Consider the following 17,571-nt stretch of genomic DNA (forward strand, 5'->3'; position numbering starts at 1 on the left):
TATGAAATGGGCGGTAACGTTAAATTTTTTTGACCTTCTACCATAAAGTGTGGCCATGGCAATGCTCGATTCAGGAGGTCAAGGGTCATCATGACATGTGCAGAAGAGGAGACAGAGAGAGGGAGCTCAGAAGGACTGAAGGCATGTCTGGGTGTGGTGTGGCTGCTTTGGGAGGAAGGAGGGAGACTTTAGAGCTTCACAGCATGTAGACAAACAAAAATTAGCTGTTACCAGCCACATATTTGCCCGAATTTGGCCTATAATGGAGAGTGAGGAGGAGGCATCACAGCACGCAGTGGAGACTGATGCTGGAGAGAGCAGTGAGGTGGGAGAGGAGCACATTGGAGGGCGCAAAAGAGCCAGGAGGTTCTCGGACAAGGCAAATGCCTCCCTCCTGCCGGAGGTCGAGTCATGCTGGGGTGATTTGACACAAGGAGGGGGTGGGAAGCCTTGATTTGATTTGTAACAGTCATGAGTGACTATCATCAGATGTGAGGTCTTTCACTTTTACCAGGAATGTTTTACTCAGTGGGTGCTCACACTTGTGGGGAAGTACCCCCAGACAGCCACGGACGCAACTGCAGACCCTGAAGTGATGCCACGTGAGTAAAGCTTACACCATTGCGTGATGTAAAGTCAATAAATGCCACACCCACTCATATCTGAACAATCATATATGATAGATGATTTCTAAAATTGTCCTAGAAATAATGATGGCCCAATGAAAATCATTGGAATGAAAATGTGTTGATGGTTAGGAAATGTGATGTCTGCGATGATTTTGAGAGCGGTGGTGTTTTTGTCATGCATATGCTGTGTAGTACTGGACTCACCTTGTGACCCTAGCACCCACTTCTTCTCTAATAACTTCATTTGTGTTTTGCAGCTCAGCCAGCAGCACGTCCCAAGGCAAGACCACAGAGGTCAGAAGATGGGGGCACAGGGCCCGACTCTCCAGACGATTCAACATCTTGTGCTGAAAAGCTCAGATTCTCACCCGTCAATCAGCTGGGTCTATTCTCCACGGATGAGAGTGCGGACTTCGAGGAACCTGCATCACCACGCTCCAGAAGCCATTCCACTCCAAGGCCATCTAATGGTCCTCCGGTCATTCCCCCCTCCACTCTGGAGGTACCGGCCCCAAGCACCTCGCCACAGGGCACCCCATTAGTCCCCAGGAGAAGCCAACCCCGCCGAGGTCTCGTGGACGCGGCAGGTCTGTTCCACGAGCGCGACATGACAGCGGAGAGATGGTGCAGTTGTCCAGGAGGACTGTAGCCTTTGGTGACCAGCTCATCGAAGCATTGGGGGCAGATCCCGACAGCTTGCCACCATGACCGAGTACATTCTGCGGATGGCGGAGGCCCTGGATGCGATAGCCAGGAACACTGCTGCCACAGGCCTCCCAGTGGTCCCAGAGCGCAGCACTCCACCCCTAGGTTCCGCACCACCACTGCGAATGACAAATGAGAGCAAGGACCAAGATCCTGCTTCTGCATCAGAGAATGTTGCCCCCTCGGCACCCCCTGCTCCCGTACCCTCCAACGACCGCATCTGCCTTCATCCCCCGCCAATGAGGCAACGCCTGAGGAGTTCCTCGGCCAGGCACCGTGGAGCGAGGAGGGGAAGGGGTAGAGGTGGGGAGAAGGAGGGGAGGATGGAAGGAAAGTGAGGTACATGTCCACAGGTGATGGCTGTGTTATATTTCCATCTGGGTGTATGCTATTTGTTGTAATGTATGAGGGAGGGGACCACCCTCCTGCTTTGCCTTTGTATTCTGTGTTGCTGGACATGTTGAACATTTGATTGATATCAATGGTGGAAAAAGTGGGGTGTGGGCGGAGGTTGGGTGTTATTGCCTGTGATGATTTCAGAACAATGTCGGCATAAAATATTTATTATTGAATATAACCTTGTTGCGCATTGTCTCAGATAGCTGCACCGTTACACACTGGTGATTCCTTAACATGAAAGGGTTAAATACAACTTAACCAATCAACATAAACTTCAACTGGCACCTAGGTGATGGGCACCATTGATGTCTGAGCTGCACACATACAGCAGTGTGTCAGCGTTGTCACTCACATCAACGCTCTTCCAGGCAAACCGTTCAGATATCAGCTCCTCACGTAAGAGTCTTGCAGCTATATAGCCACCACGGGCTCTTTTCTGCAGTCTGGAGGGGATCATGAGCATGGTTGCATAGCCAGCCTGCTTGTCTGGCCCTAGGTCAGCGTCCAGCCCTTCGTCGTCCACTTCCTCTCTCTCATGAGGTGAAGCATCAGTGCCTTCTGGCAATTCATGGCCCCTCCTTATAGCCAGGTTGTGCAACATCGAGTATACGACTTCGAATTTAGCTACTTGCTCAGGGTTGTATTGTAGCTCCTCTCCTGAGTGGTCAAGACATCTGAAGCGTTGCTTAAGCACAGTTATTGTTTGGTAGCCCCATTGCATTGAAAATATAATAGCGAATGATCAGAAGCAATGATTTCCTCACTAAAATACATCTAGAGTAAACCCCCAATAGTTCAGAGTCTGAAAATATGTCTGTTCACTCGTTCACTTCACCTGAGAAGAACTCCGGAGTCAATGCAAACTTCCCTGAAGTTGAGGCAGTCTTTTGTATGAAGCCACCTGCAATTTTAAAAATGCCAGCCACACCAGTGGTGTTCGTTCAGAACAGTTCCATTTTTTCTGGGCGTTTATTTGGGCGAGCGATATTGTGGGCGATATATGTGTGAGATTGTGAAAGTGATGGAGGGCGATCTCCTGGGCATTAGTTTCACCAAATATGCTCTTTCCGACAAAAAAAATGGGCGTGCGGTATTATTGAATTTCGGTGTTAATTCCGTGTGGAAAGTAACGCTGGGCGATATTATGGGCATTGATTTTGCCCATTCTGATGATTCCGCCCCCAAAAAAGTGGGCGGGCAGTAATTTTTTTACCGCCATTAAGCACATGGGGAAAGTAACGCTCGGCGATAAGTTTCCTAAAAATGCCCGACAGTTTCATTTTGTGCCAAAATGGGCTATATATGGGCGTTATACATCATTTCAGCGGTAAAATGGGCATTAAGTAGGCGTTAAGTATACAAAAAAAGTGAAGGTTCTAGCCCCTCGATTAAGTTACCCCTCGGCCTTCTTCTTTCAACTTGTGCCTGGTGAGGGAGATTCGGAGATAAAATCACCCATTTGAAAAATCAACCCTAATGCTTTAGACTATGCGCCGTGCAGCAAACATTAACAATACTTGATCCTGAATGATGTACGTGAGGTGACTGGTGGAGGCACAAGTTTCTGTCAGGAGAGGAAGATTATGCTAATTGACAAAGCATGTTAACTGATTGGTTAACGTGTCACAAAGCATAATTAAAATGTCAATCTAAGGAAATATGTTTATTGCTCTGGTGAATGAATTCACCTGAATGTTCAGGTAAAACAAGGAGCCAAGAGACAGATTAATATTATTATTGAATGCCTCTTTTATCTGACAAATTTTCTCCATTGATTTTCTCCCCTCTCCTCTCTCGAAGATGTTGAGTCCTTGCTGAATCATGAGCTGGAATCTTTACCTGAGCGTTGGGATGGGTCCCTACGGACCGCACAGCAGGGCGCCATTGCAAACATTTTAACAGCGTGTTCTGCACTGCGCATTTCAGTCAACTACATCAATTGAAACAGTCATGTGGGTTTCCCGGCCTAATTAAATGGAATGGCTTTACTGACGTCACGAATGACTCGTTTTCAGCGCGCATATTTAAAGCAGCCTTGCACATTTCCCAGTTGTATGTTGTTGGAAGAGAGATAAAAGTGGTTGGGAGAGGTGGAAATTGCTGGCTATCAGAATGAATTGTGTGGCTCATGGAGTCACACCTACTGAAGGCTACACCCAGATTCACTCATGCCTCCCTGGAAGTCCTGATCCAGGGAGTCACAGCATACGGAAGTTCAGCTCCCTGGGAATGGGAGCAAAAGAGCAGCCAGAGACACCAAGAGGGCATGGCTGGAGATTGCAGAGGAGGTCAGCAGCAGGATGTCGTAAGGTGCCGGGAAAGATTTAATGATCTCATGAGGTCAGGAAAGGTAAGTGCAATGCCACATTGAACTACATCTTGATGTGCCTGTCACCCCAACTCCATCACTCAGCCTTCCCAAGCTGATTCCTGAACATCACTCCTCACACCAACATACCTTGCAGGTTCACCCATCTCTCTCTCTCTATGCACCTACACACATCCCCATCTGACTATCTACCACTGACACTCACCCTCATCCTAATGCAACCGTAGCAAGTAATACCACAGAAGGAGGCCATTTGGCATTGGCACCCCACTCCCTCATAGTCACCCTCTACAGGTGCAGCCCATCTATTCCATCAGTCTCACTCAAACTTCTCTTTTGTCCCTCCTTGCAGAAGAAGAGAGTCCATAACAACAGGAGAGGCAGAGAACCAGAGGTGGCCCTCTAATTTACACCAGAGGAGGAGGCTCCGCAAAACACTGGAGTAGCAGAGCTACTGGCGGTGGGAGACGGAGAGAGGGGGAGCTCCCCACAACCTGGTGACAGTATTAGATATCATACATCCACATGGCATATAACCTATTGGTGAATTGATGTCAGCAGCCAGTGAAATGTCATCATGTGCATAATGGTAACGTTTCACATTCGTAACGTTACACATTTTTATCATTACATTTCTAAATCATCTCTTTACTCCCCAACAGGTTCATCAAGTACTTTCCCCCCCCCACCGCCCCACCTCCCCACCACTTTCCAGCCGGAGGAGGAAGACGACTCCTCAGAAGAAGCTGCAGTCGCTGATGGTGCACCATCACCAGACCCATGTGCACCCAGCACCAGTGCAGATGCGCACACCTTGGTGTCTCACAGATCACACGTGAGCAAGAGCAGATGGTGCTGACAGGGACAGCAGTGTTGAATCTTCGCCGAAGGGCACAAAACACTCCCAGCTCTGCTCAACTACATGCAGATGCTGAACCTTGGGGCCATCGAGAAAGAGGGCAATCATGGAGGGTCAGCAATAAATGCAAGAGGCTCTGGCAGCTTTTCCAGCCATGATGTGCGTGATTGTCCAGGGAATGGAGGAGTCTATCTGCGACATGAGCACCAACATGTCGCAGGCGATGGCGACGATGTGCTGTTCCATTGAAAGCATGGCCACCTCCATGGAGCAGAAAATGGGTTAGTCACATGAGCACATGCTAGCTGTGGACAGCAGATTGAAGACACTCACTGATATCTCAAGGAGGGATGCCAATGTAGACTTGGCTGTGCCTCACCCTACTGACGTGCAGCAAGGTGCACTCCAGCCCTTTGCTGGCAGGGAAGTGCGGTGGCTCATGAGAGGGATGGTGGTGAGAGGGGACATGTAAGTGCGGACTCCTCTCAAAGCACTCCCACTTCTCCCCCGTTGTCTCCCCCTCAGAGCCCCACAGGCTTCCTCAGATCCCGATGGCTGAGTCTGCCCCTGCACAGTGATAGGAGAAGCAGACTTTGGCGGGGCCATCACAGGCCTTAAAACCCAGAGGACATGCGCCAAAATTGTCTAAGCAGTCGCAGCAGGGAAATGAGCAGCCTGCCTCTACCTCTGCTGAAACCACAGGGGTGGCACTTCGTAGAAGCACTCAGAAAAGAAAAAAGAGACAATCCTTAATGCACAAGGATATGTACATGGATGTTTGACAAAATGTTTATGTTAAGTTTCAGTTATACTTATGACACATAAAATTTATTTATTTGCACTGCTTTCCCATTTTGTCCATTTTTGCCTGGTATCTGGGAAGTCGCCTTGTCACTTGGAGTGAATGGTGAGCCATTACTTAATCTCGAGCAATGGGTGAGAGGAATGGCTTGGTCATCGTAGGACTGCTTTGTGGTGTTGTTGGCAGGGTGACGGGGGACGTTGATACAGCATTGGGGAGCCATAGTGGTGCACTAGTACAAGTTAAGCAATTCGGGCCATTATAAGGCCAATACGGGCCTACCAGGCATCAATGTGCGCTGCTGCTGGTGCCAACTCCACCTCAGGTTCTTCCACCTCCTCGTCTTCCTCCACCTCCTCCTCAACCTCTTTAGAGGAGGAGGAGGAGGTGTGCTCTGTGCCTTGCTCCTCCTGCAGCTTCAATCCTTGCTGCTGCGCGATGTTGTGCAGCGCGCAGCATACAATGATGATTCTGGAAACCCTGGCTGGTGAGTGCTGAAGGACTCCTCCAGATCTGTCAAGACATCTGAAGTGAATCTTCATCATGCCGATTGCTTGTTCTATGAGACAACTGGTGGATATGTGGCTGTCATTGTAGTGCTCCTCGGCCTCATTGCTTGGCCTCCTCAATGGTGTCATTAACCATGTCTTCATTGGATAGCCCTTGTCTTGAAGCAGCCAGCCGGTAGATCTGTTTGGAGATGCGAAGAGCTGAGGGAGGGTGGCTGACGCAGTATGAAAGAGCCATGACAGCTGCCAGGGAATCTGGCGCACATATGCAGGATGATCTTTTTATTTTTGCAGATGAACTGCACATTGAGGGAGCCATGTCCCTCTGGCCTCCCAAATCCGTGCCTATCTTTCCTGCAATTCCATGTTTGAATCCCTCCAATCCGGTTTCCACTCCTGCCACAGTACCAAAACGGCTCTCATCAAAGTCACAAATGATGTATTTTGTGACAGTGACAAAGGCAACCTATCTCTCCTCATCCTTCTTGACTTGTCTGCAGCCTTTGACACGGTTGACCACTCAATCCTTCTCCAACGCCTGTCCACTGTTGTCTAGCTGGGTGGGACCATTCTTATCTATCTAATTTTAGCCAGAGAATCACCTGCAACGACTTCTCATCCTGCCCCCGCATCGTTACCTCTGGTGTTCCCCAAGGATTTATCCTTGGCCCCCTTCTATTTCTCATCTACATGTTGCTCCTTGGCGACATCATCTGAAAACACAGCGTCAGTTTCCACATGTACACTGATGACATCCAGCTCTACCTCACTACCAGTTCTCTCGACCTCTCCACGGTCTCTAAATTATCAGACTGCTTGTCTGACATCCAGTTCTGGATGAGCAGAAATTTTCTCCAGTTGAATATTGGGAAGACCAAAGCGATTGTTTTCGGTCCCCACCACAAACTCCGTTCCCTGGACACTGATTCCATCCCTCTTCCCAACTTCTGTCTGAGGCTGAACCAGACTGTTCGCAACCTTGGTGTCATATTTGACTCTGAAATTAGCTTTCAATCACATATCTGCAGCCTAACTAAGACTGTCTATTTCCACCTCCTTAACATCGCCTGTCTCCGCCTTGCATCAGCTCATCCGCTGCTGAAACCCTCTTTTAAGCCTTTGTTACTTCTAGACTTGACTATTCCACAGCACTCCTGGCTGGCCTCTTATAATCTACCCTACGGAAACTAGAGGTGATCCAAAACCCGGCTGCCCGTGTCCTAACCTGCACCAAGTCCCGCTCACCCATCACCCCTGTGCTCGCTGATCTACATTGGCTCCAGGTTAAGCAACGCCTTGATTTAAAAATTCTCATCCTTGTTTTCAAATCCCTCCATGGCCTCACCCCTCCCTATCTCCGTCATCTTTTTTAGCCCCACTGCCCCCTTCCCCTCTCCCCACCCCTTGCAAGATGTCTGCACTCCTCTAATTCTGCCCTCTTGAGCTTCCCTGATAATAATCGCTCAACCATTGTTGCCTAGGCCCCAAGCTCTGGAACTCCCTGCCTAAACCTCTCTGCATCTCTACCTCTCTTTCCTCCGAAGTTCAAGACGCTACTTAAAACCTCCCTGTTTGACCAAGCTTTTGGTCACCTGCCCTAATATTTTACAAGCACATCAATGAAAAAGGAAGGTTGGGATGGGAATAGGACCATTAAGAGATAGACAGGATAATACCACAGGTAATGATAGAGAGATAGCAGAGATATTAAATCATTGAGCTCAATTTTCCCCAGTGATTTGCACCGTTTTTTTGGTGCATGCCGGTTTTTTTGGCCTAAATTTTAAAATCCAAGTTTCCCTAAAGATTGTACGTCAGCGTAACTCAGTTAGTTACGTTTTTTTTAGATTCGTTTTTTTTTGCGTCATGGGGCGAAACCTGATGTCTGCGCCAGTTTTTCACATTTATGCAAGTTTAGCCAACTTACATTTCTCCTAGGACGGCGTTTGTGGCCACTCCCAAAAACCCTTCTGAGCACAAGAAAAACCAGCGCACATTAAAAAATCGGCACAGAAAGACGCCATTGTTTTTATGCGAAGTTTTGGAGGGAGTCAAGAACACATTAAATATGCTTATTTTTTTCCAACTGAAAATGCAGAAAATGGAAGTTTCATGCAATTCATTAATTTGAGATTTTTAAAAAAGTGTCATGCCACCATCGAACGTCTCCAAACCGGGCTCAAGGGTCGGAGTGTTGGCAGGCAGAAAGAATCAGTCCCTCGCACGGACACAGGAGCTCAGGGTTCAGGGCGTGTGGTGGGGGTATGTGTAAGCTGAACTGAAGGGATGAGAGCCCTTACACTATGCAGCAAGCAGCATCAAATGAAGTCCGGTGGGGGTGGGGGGGGGGTTGGGGCGGTGGAGGGGAGGGTGTGTTTCCCGATCTAAGCAAGCCTATCGCGCATGCTCAGATCTGGGAGTGGTCCATACTCGGGTGTCAACCTTTGGGAGAGACACAACAAAGAAGCTTTTCCTGCCTGATGTTTTGACCTTCTTGCAAAGGTACAATTTAATCATCGGGGCAATACTAAAAATGCCATACCTCATGCAAGGTTTCTGCATGATGGTGCTGCGGAGGAGACAATTGATTCGATGCCATTGCATGTGGAACCTCAGAGCACGTACGATGATGGGCAGGAAGCCTTAACCACATCGGGTATATCGAGACAGGCATTCATACCTGCACCTCAGTGATGCAGAAAACTGCGTTTCTGCAAAGAAGTTATAACTGAGATCTGTGAGTTAGTAAAAGCAGACCTGCAACCTAGAAGCATCAGGAGGTCTGCTTTGTCAGTTGAAGTGAAGATTTTCATTCTATGCATCTGGATCATTCCAGGCCACAATTGGGGATGTGTGCGCTATTTCTCAACATGCAACACATATTTGCATTCGGCAGGTGGCTGCTGCACTATATGCCTTGAGGAATGTCGACATAAAGTTCCCCATGACCGCCGAAGCAATATGTGAAAGGACTGTGGGCTTCTCCAGGATTGCTGGCTTCCGGAGAGGTGCAGGGCTGAATTGATTGTACCCACATCACCTTGCGAGCACCTTTGGAGGATTCCGAGTTGTACAGGAACAGAAAAGGCTTCCACTCCATTGATGTGCAACTCGTGTGTGACAACATATATTGCATCATGTCAGTTGATGCAAGATACCCTGGAAGCACCCACGATGCATTCATGCTACATGAAAGTGCTATATCTGCCATGTTTCAGCAGCAGCCAGAAGGGCAGAGCTGGCTACTGGGAGACAAAGGGTACGGCCTCGCCACCTGGCTCATGACACCCCTACATTTAACCCGGACGGAAACTGATCTGGAATACAACATGTTTCACATTGCGACATGCAGCATAATAGAGAGAACTATTGGCATCTTGAAGCAGCATTTCCGATGCCTGGACCATTCCGGAGGCTACTTGCAATACTCCCCTGAGATTGTCGGTCAGTTTACTGTTGTTTGCTGCATGCTGCATAACTGAGCCATCATGAGGCAGCAGCAGCTGATAGGAGAAGATCCACCTGAGGTGAGAGTGGCTGATGATGAGGAGGAAGATGCAGATGACGAGGAGGAGGAGGAGGATGAGGATGAGGAAGCCAGAGCACGACGGCAGAGGAAGACAGGCCGTCGTGCCCCTTTAACGATTGCTCGAGCCTTGCGCCAGCAGCTCATCCGTGAACGTTTTGCTGCCTGAAGGCTCAGCAGCAACTATTCTAAATGGACCATGTTTACTGTTTGGACCTGTTCCGTAATGTTGTGTTGTGTTAATGGAACGGATAATGGAAATGGTGCTTCTTTACTTCAAAAAGTTGTGTCAATCATGGAACAAATAATGGAAATGATTCAGTTTTAATTTAAAATATATTTTATTCAGAAGTTTAACCAACACTTCTTTGTAAGTAACTTAACTTTAATAAAAATATAATTGTATCAAATGTTAAAAGTTTTCAGTTAAGATCACTTACAAACTTTAAGATCACTTACAAACTTTTAAACTTGTAAATTTACATAATTTACAAAAAACTTTTAATTTGATAACAGTTACAACAGTAACAACAACAGCAAAGAAAGGCTGCACCCATCTCTCCTCCACCTTATTCTAAGACTGCCTGCTGCGATAGGTCTTGTTGACTTTTGAATATCTCGAGTAATGCGCACTTCTTGATGGGGGAGGGGCGGGGTGGCGGCGGAAGGCGATAATGTAGAAGGCCCGGCTTAGACTTCTCCAGAAGGTGGTCTGGGGATTGGAGTGGGAGTGGCAGTTGATTCTATTAATGGGCGCAGGGTCTGGGCATGTTCCCTTATTGCAGCAGCTAACTCCGACATTCCCTCCCTCAAGTTCCCGCACAGTGTCCCATTTCTCGTGAGAGTGTTGTTACTTCTCCCGACAGTCCCGATACCTCATCACCCACCCCACTGATGGTGTCCAGGAGTGATTGCGTAATGCAAATGGTCTCCACACTCAGTGCCATCATCTGAACCACATCGGTTAGATCCTGCACCTCAGGAAAGTGCTGTCGAGCTCTCCTTCCCTCCTCACCCTGGGTGTGGCTCGCAGTATCCGAGTGGGACCCACAGCCTCAGACTGTGGAAAACCATGGAATGTCCCAACTACATTCATACTGCTCTGGAAAGGAGCTGGCACCTCAATGGGCAGCACCTACACCTCCTCCAGAGTGAGTACAACAGTGGGGCTTCATCCATCACCACCCCCTCCCCCTCACCTCCATGGTCTTGATCTGGAAGGTGGGATTGGAAGATGTTCGCCTCTTCAGGCTTCTTCTGCATCGTCACGGTTGGCCTCAAGTTCGCAAAATACAACAGAACAGGCAAATGGTTAGCAGCAGAGGAAGGGGCAGAGTGGGTGGCATGAGTAGGCTCACACAGCACAGGCAGCAGCCTGCTTTGAAGGACCATGATAAATGATAGCACATTGCATAAACCGAAACGTAGCTGACAGAGACTTTCCCATGAACCGAAGCATGGCTAGCCCACGCAGTACTTAACATTTAGCAAAGCCAGACTGTGTAATTTGCAGGACTTGCCCTCTCTCTCGAGTGTGGGCCCAGCTTGTGCAGTGGTGGTTGCTTTTCTCCAGGCAGGACCCATCAAAGCAGCGACCCTATCTTCCAAGGGTGTCAGTGGCTACGGATTTGCCGGGCCTCCTCCTGTTCGAATTCTTTCCATTTTGTTATGTGCCACCTTCCTCTGCAAAGATGAAAATATAACATTTTAGAGAGGGTGTCTTTCTGCTGGGTGGGACAAATACAGATGTTACATTTACAATTGCAATTCCAGTGAATAAATTAAAATATTACTTATACTACTTGACCCAGATCCCGCCACTTCTTTTTGAACTGGCCTCCAGATTTCGGGGTGGTCACCATTGCACAGTAATCTTCTGCAAGTTGGTTCCAGCGTTTCTTCATTTCTTTTGGTGAAACTTTTATGTGACCTCTGCCGGTGTCCAGCTCGTGCCACCTGACCTCAATTACAATAACTAGTGCCTCCATTTCATCCTATAAGAAATTCTTGGTCCTTGAGTCGCGTTGTATCTTGTATTGCAGCTCCGATTTTTCCAATAAGAATGAAAGCTCTCATATACAACTGGCTCTTCAAAAATGGCCGAATGCAGACCGGGAGCTATACTGGGCATGCGCACCCAAAACAATCATGTCAAAAACGACCTTTATCTTTGTGCGCATACGCAGAAGGGGGGGGGGGGGGTATTCGTTTTTTCAGTGCAGACATTAGGCTCCACCCCGCCCGCCCCCCCCCCACCACCCCCCCGAAGCTAAAGCACAGGCTGCGCGGTGCCAATTTAAAAAAATAAAATGGGGAAACTTGCTAGTTAATTTTTTGGAGTAGTTGGGGCCAAAGAAAATGGGCGTAACTCTGACAATATGCAAAAATATGGGATTGGGGACAATTGAGCCCATAATTTTGCTTCAGTATTTACCAGTGACATAGAACATAGAACAGGTGAACATGACATTGGATGATGAGAATAGTAATGAGATAAGTGCGTTTAAAATAAAAAGAGAGAATATATTAAATAAACTAATCAAATTCAAAGAGGATAAAACCCCTGATCCGGATGGATTGCATCCATGCATTTTAAAAGTGTTTTGGGAAGAGATATCAGACCTTACTACACATATTTAATAATTTGTTAAAAAAAGGTGTAGTGCCAGAGTACTGGCGGATAGCTAACATAATACCTATATTTAAGAAGGGAGATCGAACATGTCCAGGGAATTATAGACCAGTCCGCTTAACGTCGATGGTAGGAAAAATAATGGAATCCCTACCAAAGGAAAAAATAGAAGAACACCTAGAAACCAAAAATATAGTTATGATTAGTCAGCATGGATTTAAAATGGGAAAGTCTTGCTTGACCAACCTAATTCAAATTTTGAAGAGGTAATAGAGACAGTAGATAATGGTAATGCAGTAGATGTAATTTATCTACATTTTCAAAAGGCCTTTGATAAGGTACCCCATAATAGATTGATGAACAAGGTCAGACAATGCGGAGTCATAAGAACATAAGAACATAAGAATTAGGAACGGGAGTAGGCCATCTAGCCCCTTGAGCCTGGTCCGCCATTCAACAAGATCATGGCTGATCTGGCCGTGGACTCAGCTCCACTTACCCGCACGCTCCCCATAACCCTTAATTCCCTTATTGGTTAAAAATCTATCTATCTGTGACTTGAATATATTCAATGAGCTAGCCTCAACTGCTTTCTTGGGCAGAGAATTCCACAGATTCACAACCCTCTGGGAGAATAAATTCCTTCTCAACTCAGTTTTTAATTGGCTCCCCTGTATTTTGAGGCTGTGCCCCCTAGTTCTAGTCTCCCCGACCAGTGGAAACAACCTCTCTGCCTCTATCTTGTCTATCCCTTTCATTATTTTAAATGTTTCTATAAGATCACCCCTCATCCTTCTGAACTCCAACGATTAAAGACCCAGTCTACTCAATCTATCATCATAAGGTAATCCCCTCATCTCCGGAATCAGCCTAGTGAATCGTCTCTGTACCCCCTCCAAAGCTAGTAGATGCTTCCTTAAGTAAGGTGACCAAAACTGCACGCAGTACTCCAGGTGCGGCCTTACCAATACCCGATACAGTTGCAGCAGGACCTCCCTGCTTTTGTACTCCATCCCTCTCGCAATGAAGGCTAACATTCCATTCGCCTTCCTGATTACCTGTTGCACCTGCAAACTAACTTTTTGGGATTCATGCACAAGGACCCCCAGGTCCCTCTGCACCGCAGCATGTTGTAATTTCTTCCCATTCAAATAATATTCCCTTTTACTGTTTTTTTTCCCCCAAGGTGAATGACCTCACACTTTCCGACATTGTATTCCATCTGCCAAACTTTAGCCCATTCGCTTAACCTATCTAAATCTCTTTGCAGCCTCTCTGTGTCCTCTACACAACTCGCTTTCCCACTAATCTTTGTGTCATCTGCAAATTTTGTTACACTACACTCTGTCCCCTCTTCCAGGTCATCTATGTATATTGTAAACAATTGTGGTCCCAGCACCGATCCCTGTGGCACACCACTAACCACCGATTTCCAACGCAAAAATGACCCATTTATCCTGACTCTCTGCTTTCTGTTAGCCATCCAATTCTCTATCCATGCTAATACATTTCCACTGACTCTACGTACCTTTATCTTCTGCAGTAACCTTTTGTGTGACACCTTATGGAATGCCTTTTGAAAATCTAAATACACCACATCCATCGGTACACCTCTATCCACCATGCTCATTATATCCTCAAAGAAATCTAGTAAATTAGTTAACCATGATTTCCCCTTCATGAATCCATGCTGCGTCTGCTTGATTGCACTATTCCTATCTAGATGTCCCGCTATTTCTTCCTTAATGATAGTTTCAAGCATTTTCCCCACTACAGATGTTAAACTAACCGGCCTATAGTTACCTGCCTTTTGTCTGCCCCCTTTTTTAAACAGAGGCGTTACATTAGCTGCTTTCCAATCCGCTGGTATCTCCCCAGAGTCCAGAGAATTTTGGTAGATTATAACGAATGCATCTGCTATAACTTCCGCCATCTCTTTTAGTACCCTGGGATGCATTTAATCAGGACCAGGGGACTTGTCTACCTTGAGTCCCATTAGCCTGTCCAGCACTACCCCCCTAGTGATAGTGATTGTCTCCAGGTCCTCCCTTCCCACATTCCTGTGACCAGCAATTTCTGGCATGGTTTCTGTGTCTTCCACTGTGAAGACCGAAGCAAAATAATTGTTTAAGGTCTCAGCCATTTCCACATTTCCCATTATTAAATCCCCATTCTCATCTTCTAAGGGACCAACTTTTACTTTAGTCACTCTTTTCCGTTTTATATATCTGTAAAAGCTTTTACTATCCGTTTTTATGTTTTGCGCAAGTTTACCTTCGTAATCTATCTTTCCTTTCTTTATTGCTTTCTTAGTCATTCTTTGCTGTCGTTTAAAATTTTCCCAATCTTTTATTTTCCCACTAACCTTGGCCACCTTATATGCATTGGTTTTTAATTTTATACTCTCCTTAATTTCCTTGGTTATCCACAGCTGATTATCCTTTCTCTTACCGCCCTTCTCTTTCACTGGAATATATTTTTGTTGAGCACTATGAAAGAGCTCCTTAAAAGTCCTCCACTGTTCCTCAATTGTGATACCGTTTAGTCTGTGTTTCCAGTCTACTTTAGCCAACTCTGCCCTCATCCCACTGTAGTCCCCTTTGTTTAATCATAGTATGCTCGTTTGAGACACTACTTCCTCACCCTCAATCTGTATTACAAATTCAACCATACTGTGATCACTCATTTCAAGAGGATCTTTTACTAGGAGATCGTTTATTATTCCTGTCTCATTACACAGGACCAGATCAAAGATAGCTTGCTCCCTTGTAGGTGCTGTAACATACTGTTCTAAGAAACAATCCCGTATGCATTCTATGAATTCCTCCTCCAGGCTACCCCGTGTGATTTGATTTGACCAATCGATATGTAGGTTAAAATCCCCCATGATTACTACCGTTCCTTTTTCACATGCCTCCATTATTCCCTTGATTATTGCCCACCCCACCATGAAGTTATTATTTGGGGGCCTATAAACTACACCCACCAGTGACTTTTTCCCCTTACTATTTCTAATCTCCACCCACAATGATTCAACATTTTGTTCATTAGAGCCAATATCGTCTCTCACAACTTCCCTGATATCATCCTTTATTAACATAGCTACCCCACCTCCTTTCCCTTCTTGTCTATCTTTCCGAATCGTCAGATATCCCTGTATGTTTAATTCCCAATCTTGGCCACCCTGCAACCACGTTTCTGTAATGGCCACCAAATCATACCCATTTATAATGATTTGTGCCGTCAACTCATTTACTTTAGTTCGAATGCTGCGTTTAGGTAGAGTTTTTAAACCATGATTTTTAGTTTTGACCCCTCCTGCAGCCCCTTTACATTCAGTGGCCATTTTTGTTTTTGCCTTGGGTTTCTCTGCCCTCCACTTTTACTCATCTCCATTCTGTCTTTTGCTTTTGTCTCCTTTTTGTTTCCCTCTGTCTCCCTGCATTGGTTCCCATCCCCCTGTCAGGGGACAAGTAGCAGAATGGGATAGCTCGCTGACTTTGAGACAGAAAGCAGAGAGTAGGGGGAAAGGGTAACTATTCAGTGTGTCAGAAGGTGGGTAGTGGTGTTCCACAAGGATCAGTGCTGGGACCACCATAGTTTACAATTTATGTTACCAATTTAGACTTTGGAATCAAAAACACAATTTTTAAATTTGCGGATGACACCAAATTGGGGCGATAGTCAATACTGAAGAGGACTGCAACAAATTACAGGAGGACAATAATAAACTTGCAGAATGGGCATATAATTGGCAAATGAAGTTCAACTCAGATAAATGTGAGGTATTACATTTTGTTAGGAAGAATAGGGAGGTGATTTATTATATGAAGGGTGTGAGTCTGGGTGGGGTAGAGGAACAAAGGGATCTTGGAGTACAAATACACACATCACTAAAACTTGCGACGCAGGTTTGCAAGACCATAAAAAAAGCAAATCAAGCACTCGGGTTTATTTCTCGAAAAGTACGGAAGTTATGTTAGACCTGTAGTGAACCTTGGTTAGACCACACTTGTAGTACTGCGTGCAGTTCTGGTCGCCATATTATGAAAATGATATGGAGGCACTGGAGAGTGTGCAGAGAAGATTTACAAGGATGATACCAGAAATGCGAGGGTATACATATCAGGAAAGGATGAACAGGCTGGGTCTCTTTCTTCTTGAAAAAAAGAAGGCTGAGGGGTGACCTAATAGAGATCTTTAAAATTATGAAAGGTTTTGATAGTGGATACAGAGAGAATGTTTCTACTTGTGGAGAAGAGCATAACTAGAGGCCATCAATATAAGATAGTCACCAAGAAATCCAATAGGGAACTCAGAAGAAACTTCTTTACCCAAAGAGTGGTGAGAATGTGGAACTCGCGACCACAGGGAGTGATTGAAGCAAATAGTATCGATGCATTTAAGGTGAGGCTAGACAAGCATATGAGGGAGAAGGGAAAAGAGGGTTATGCGGATAAATTCAGGAAAGACGGGAGGAGGCTCTAGTGGAGCATAAACGCCGGCATGGACTGGTTGGGCCGAATGGCCTGTTTCTGTGCCGTATATCCTAAGTAATCCTCTGTCATTTCTCCTGATGTGGCTTGGTGTCAAATCTTGGTGTCAAGTTTTATGAGACAATACTCCTGTGAAGCGCCTTGGGATGTTTCACTATGTTGAAGACACTATATAAATAAAAGTTGTTGTTGTTGTTATTCAGTGGAAGCCCTTGTGGTTCACAAAGACTGCTGGATAATGATGGGGTGTCTCCATGGCCACATGTGTGCAGTAGATGACGCCCTGCACCTGTGGAAAGCCAGCCAGAGCCGCAAAGTTGAGATTCCGAGAAACACGCCTGAGTTAACGGCGGAAGTCGACGGGATGATCGCGGTTTCCCAACACGCTGTTAATTTCCGCGCTTTTAACCGCCAACCAGCCCCCAAACCCACATGCTCTCCAATGGGAAAATTCTGGCCATGGTTCCTTATTGGTACCTTCTGCTGCATAACGCAAACAGCCATTCCTTGTGTGAGAGTTTTGATAGTGAACAGCCTATTCAACTGCACAGGCATCGCAGTTGAGCCCGATTCTTTCTTCACTGAGTATCCGTGCATTCGTTCTGGAGAGGAAATTGTTGGATAGTTTTCTTCTCACTCATCCAGGAGCAGTGAGGCCTATACGGGGATTGGTAGTTTTGTGATT

Source organism: Pristiophorus japonicus, chromosome 12 (assembly GCF_044704955.1).
Source record: "Pristiophorus japonicus isolate sPriJap1 chromosome 12, sPriJap1.hap1, whole genome shotgun sequence".
In the NCBI taxonomy this organism is placed as follows: Eukaryota; Metazoa; Chordata; class Chondrichthyes; family Pristiophoridae; genus Pristiophorus; species Pristiophorus japonicus.